The sequence below is a fragment of the Ursus americanus genome, chromosome 13 (assembly GCF_024610735.1).
Source record: "Ursus americanus isolate L20-20 chromosome 13, mUrsAme1.1.p, whole genome shotgun sequence".
In the NCBI taxonomy this organism is placed as follows: Eukaryota; Metazoa; Chordata; class Mammalia; order Carnivora; family Ursidae; genus Ursus; species Ursus americanus.
The window spans coordinates 66,628,001-66,633,777 of record NC_142139.1 but is presented as its reverse complement, the minus strand read 5'-3'; the positions used below and the strand labels follow the sequence as shown (position 1 = coordinate 66,633,777).

Below are 5,777 nucleotides of genomic sequence, written 5' to 3'. Positions count from 1 at the left end.
CTGTCCGTGACTTCATTACAGTTCAACCCCTTACTCTGCCTGGTTCCACTTCTTTCATGCTCAGAGAGGTGTTTTGTTTTTGTTTTTGTTTTTTTAAGTTTTATTTACTTAAGGAATCTCTACACCCCATGTGGGGCTCGAACTCACAACCCCTAGATCAAGAGTCTTATGCTCTTCCGACTAAGCCAGCCAAGTGCCACCACCCCCTCCCCCCCGCAAGGGTACTTCTTAATAAATTTACTACATGCAAATCTTCCTCTCAGAGCCTGCTTCCCAGAGAACTCGACCTACAACAAAAGGTGAGGGTATCAATCAGACCCAAATTAAAGTACACTTGACCCTGTACAACCTGGGGGTTAGGAGCACTGACTCCTCCACACAATCAAAAATCATAACTTTTGACTTCCCCCAAAATTTAACTACTAATAGCCTACTGTTGACTGATGCTTTACTGAGAACACAGTCAATTAACACTGTTTTTATGTTATATGTACTACATACCGTATTCTTACAATAAAGTGAGGTAGAGAGGAGAAAATGTTATTAAGAAAACCACAAGGAAGAGAAATTGCATTTACAGCACTGCACTGTAAAAAATCCTTGTATAGGCAGTGGTCCTGATGGGCCTCCAGATCTGTCTGTTGCTTCAAAAGTGCTTGGACAGAACAGACCCAGGGATACCCCTTCTTTCAGCCTCTGACCACCCTCCAATCTCTTTCCCAGTTATGACCTTTAGAGGCATCTTCTCAGCCATCCTCTGCCTCCGGAACCAGCCAACACCACCTTCGGAGCTTAGCTCCTTATTGCTGGTCAACCATGAGCTCCATCAGAATTATTCCGCCGACGTGGAAGCTGCCATCAACCGCCTGGTCAACATGCATCTGCAGGCCTCCTACACTTTTCTCTCTCTGGGTTTCTATTTTGACCACAAGATCTGGCTCTGAAGGGTGTGGACCACTTCTTCCGAGAATTGGCAGAGGAGAAAAATGAGGACAGCCAGCATCCTTTGAAGATGCAAAACCAGCCCAGGGCTGCGCCCATTCCCAGGATGTGCAGAAGCTTTTCCAAGATGAGTGGGATAGAGCTCTGGATTTCACAGAATCCTCATGGTCCTAGAGAAGAAGCTGAAGCAGGTCCTCTTGGATCTGCGTGCCCTGGTTTCTGCCCACTCAGACCCTCATCCCTGTAGCTTTCTGGAGAATGGCTTCCTGCGTGAGCAGATGAAACGCATCGAGAAGATGGTGGCCACCTGGCTAACTCCGCAGGCTTTGGCCCCCAGGCTGGGCTGGATGAGTATCTCTTGGAAAGCCTCACCCTCAAGCACACCTAGGAGCCTCAGGAGCTTAGCAGTCTTTGAGAGGCCCCCTGGCATCCCCCTGATGCCAGGGCTTCTGCCTGAGGCTCTCCCTGCAGGCAGCTTTTTAACTACCCTGGAGGCATCGCCCAAGCCATGGAGCCAATGAAAACAATAAAGCTTTTCACAGGAAAAGAAAAAAATCCACACATAAGTGGAGCTGTGCCCTTCAAATCTGGGTTGTTCAAAGGTCCACCATATACATCTATTGCAACATCTGTTCGAAAAACAGTGAAATAATTTCATTAAGTGAGAATAACTAAGAAACTTTGAAGGGAAAAAAAGAACAACAAAGTTGGACTTCAAAGTAAATTTTATTCTAGAGCCATAATACTTTAAACAATACGTTAATAACACTTAATAGAAAAAACTCAATGAAACAGAAAACACCATATGCAATATAAGCCACCTCTGGGATGACATTCTCTTTCTATAGTGCTCTCTCTACTTCCCTGACTGTTTGAATCCTGTCTCTTTCCGGAGGATATTAATTCCCTTTTTCATGGAGGCTGCTCATTCCCTTACAGGGACACCAAAGGTAGTATCAGCATTCTCTTAAGTCTCTAGTAATGCTCTCAAGATGCTATTTTTCCTCCTGTACCAAATCCCTTTTTCTTAAGGTCCAGCCATTTTGTTATTCCTCCTTCGACCCTTCTAGTTAACAATCCACCAAGGTGAGCATCACACTTCTATGTTCATCGAGTACTTTAATACCTGGTTGTCTTCCTCTCCACCTTAGATCTCCACACCGTAGCCTCTTAGTCCCGAGCCTCAGTGACAATAAACCTCAACTCCGTCCCCCCTCTACAATCTACTCCCATGTCTACAGTGGCCCTTGTCATCATGAGGAGCAGTTTTGCCTCTGAAACCTTAAACCTCAACATTTCAGTCTATAAACCACTGCCTCCTCATCTTCCTGCCTTCACACTACTCTTATTTCACAGAGACCCCAAGGCAGTCACTCGAACTTTGCAGCCTATTAAGAGTCTCCCAATCCCTTGAAATGTCTTCCTTTCTTTTTGAATAGGAACCCAACATTTTCGGCTCCCAGTCCTTTTGTCCTTCCACCACATTTACCCACCAAATCCCCAACCCTAGCAATCTGACATTTGACTGTTGCTGAAGTGGTATGTTCATGGGGACTGGCACCATGATGGATACGGTTCCATTTTCAGGTGCGCTCTCGTGGCAGCTTGAAAATGCCTTTTACTCATCTTTTTGCTCTCTCTACCTTTTCTTTGTAGCTGTTCCAAGCCATTCTCCTGTTACTCCTTACTGTTCTTACACCTTACCAACACCTCTTCTTGAGGACTTCCTTCCTGTAGCTTCCCAGACCTCAGATTGTCCAGGTTTTTCTCCTACCCATTAATTTCTAAGCACTCACCTTCATAAGCGATCTTCTTCAACCGTCCCTTAAATTTCATGCTCCCGTTGTTTGTTCTTCATCCCCTGTTGTCAACCACAGACAAGACTTCCACTATCACCTACCATAATAATACCATAACCCATTTTTCTAGACTTCCCTCCTGAGCTCTAGAATTCTACTTTCAACTTTGTAATGGACTTTACTACCTGGGTGTTCTACTATCATCTCAGACTCTGCATGTCAAAAATGAAACGTTTGTGGCACCTACGTGGCTCAGTCAGTTGAGCATTTGCGTTTGGCTTGGGTCATAGTCCCAGGATCGAGCCCCACATCAGGCTCCCTGCCAGAATTTTCTTCTCCCTCTCTCTCTGCCTGCTGTTCCCCCTCCTTGCTCTCTGTCTCCCTCTCTCTCTGTCAAATAAATGAAATTAAAAAAAAAAAAATGAAACAATTATCATCTCCCCATCTCAAGCCTGTTTCTTGTATATTTCTTCTCCCAGGATATAGAAGAGGAAATTCTTGCTCCTTTTTTTCATTTGCCTCCTACTTTTCCATCCACCCCACTCAAAGTGGAAAAGTTACAAAACAGATTGGTCCTAATCCAAGACATAGACTGAAGCACTTGACTGGTGACATGAGACACTGTAAACTAAATTCTGTGTATCCTCCACTCTCTTGCTTTTCAATCTCATTTGTGAATGTGGTTGGACAGGCAAGTTGACTTGGCTGGCTTTCCCCTTCTATCCTACATCTAGGTAGGATGTTCCAACATTGAGACTCAGAGGAAGAGGAGATAGACCCTTATCTACATGCTCCAGCCCGAGTACTGGTTCCAATAGGAACAATTTTGTCACTACTGCTTCCTTGGAGACTGCAGTAGAGAGGCAGCAAGGAGTGATTGCCAGGACCAATTTCTAACACAAGGCAGTGGGCTACTCTGATCCTAATTTCTCTACCCAGAAGTTTGAGTGTTATATTAGATTTCCCTCATCCTTCCCACCACCATCCAATCAGTCATTAAGTTCTATTATTTTATAATAGTCACTGGAGTCCATGAATTTTCTCACCTTCCATGTCTTACTCAGACATGTATTAGTCTGTGTCTAGACTGTTTAAACAGACTTTTCTCTGGAATCACCTGCACTTCACTCTCAACAAATTCCAACCCTTCCTGCACGGTGCTGCCCGTGGAGCCTGTCTAAAAGACGGGTGCTACCAAGCTGTTTCTCTACTGCGGTATTTCCCCCCTCATCATGAAGCCCAAACTTGGGCTGGCCCAGAGGACCCACTATGATCAGGCCACTACCGTATTCTACTCCCTGTGTTCCAGCCACAACAAATTTTATGATGATGTTCTATGCCCTCATGAGTTTGCATATACCTCTCCCTCCACTTAGAGGACCCTCTTTCCAAGCACCTTATTCTTTCCAGACCTACTTTCCCTAGGCAATACTAATTATTCTTGCCTGAAAACTCTTCATCGTCTTTATACATACCCAAGGCACTTAGTGCCCTGTATGGAAACTCTCTCAGTGTCAGAGTCCCCTACTAGACTGTCAACACCTCCTGTTCAGGCAGATGTGAATGAACTATTCAACATTACATCACCAGGCCCATCACACAGTATGTGGCACAAAGCAGATACTGGACAAACAGGAGTGATTGCTACGCTAAAGGACAGCTCTAAGAAGCAGTAGCACGAAATGAATAAGATGGTTACTGATATGTGAGGAACACCCAATAAAGTTCAGTTTCCTTCTTACCTCTCTTTCCTCCTTATCTCTTGCCCTCTCCTCTCCTCATCCTTTGCTCTTTCTCCTCTTGGTTCTCATTTCCTCCCCTCCTCCATAAAGGCCTTTGGAAATAGCAACTAGAGGAAACAGATCCAACCGACTTGGACCCAGCCATATCCAGCTTTGAAGTGTTCCAACTCCCAACCCATGACTCAGCCAGCACTCACCTCATTTTTGCTCCACCTTAATTAACAGTTGACCTTTAGCTCATCTGCAGAGGAAAGGTTGCTAGAGACAAATTGAATGTACTCATCAGGGTGTGTCCTAGAATCTTTATAATGAGGAACTGAGAGTCTAACTATTTCACTGAGCAAGATGTGGGGAAAGAAGCTGTGGAATTCCTACAGTCAAACCTAACTCTGTCCTCAGTGATGTCCTGACTACTAACATGGTCATTGAAATCCAAATGCTACTTAACATAGTACCAATGGAACACATAGGGAGTTTCAAATTAGTCTGATGACTCAGAAAAGAAAATTGGCTGGAAACAGAAATCACCAATTTATAAACTTCAGCCAGATGCCTATGTCAGGGTTTCCTTGATGCTCATGGAAGAATGTAATACTATAGTATAGCCCTATAGATTCTATCTTTATATAGAGACAAGGATGACATTGAAGGCTTAACAGGAAAGATAGAAGAGGTAGTAAAAGAGTTACTGTTAGAAGTGAATTAGTAGGGGCGCCTGGGTGGCTCAGTCGTTAAGCGTCTGCCTCCGGTTCAGGGCATGATCCCAGCGTTCTCGGATCGAGCCCCACATCAGGCTCCTCCGCTGGGAGCCTGCTTCTTCCTCTCCCACTCCCCCTGCTTGTGTTCCCTCTCTCGCTGGCTGTCTCTCTCTCTGTCAAATAAATAAATAAAATCTTAAAAAAAAAAAAAAAGAAGTGAATTAGTAGAGCAGGGCAAAAAAGAAATTAAGGACACAGTAAAGGAAGGAAGAGATTTCCTCACCATCCTGCCCAGTTGTCCCCTATTCTCTGAATTAGGAATAAAAATAACAGCAGCAATGCAATTCTATAAGGAGTATAATCCAACCTCCATTTTATGTGTTCAAAAACTGACACTCAGAGAGAGTAAGTAACATGTCCAAAGTCACACAGGCAGACATCAGTCACATCAGGTTTCCAAACCAGGTCCAACTCCAAAGCCGATGTCATTGCTTGTCTTTCAGGCTGTCTCAAATAAAACCTACTAAACACATATGAAATTAATCTGCCATGTTGAATGGGGGTTTTCTAATTGTACTGGTCATCTTCTGGCAGAG

The 5,777-nt window shown here is 44.3% G+C and overlaps 1 pseudogene; it reads left to right on the top strand.

The window, feature by feature from the left end:
• The first annotated feature begins 244 nt into the window (after positions 1 to 244).
• LOC123777416 (ferritin light chain pseudogene) lies at positions 245 to 1,330 on the top strand (annotated as a pseudogene).
• Positions 1,331 to 5,777: the final 4,447 nt, after the last annotated feature.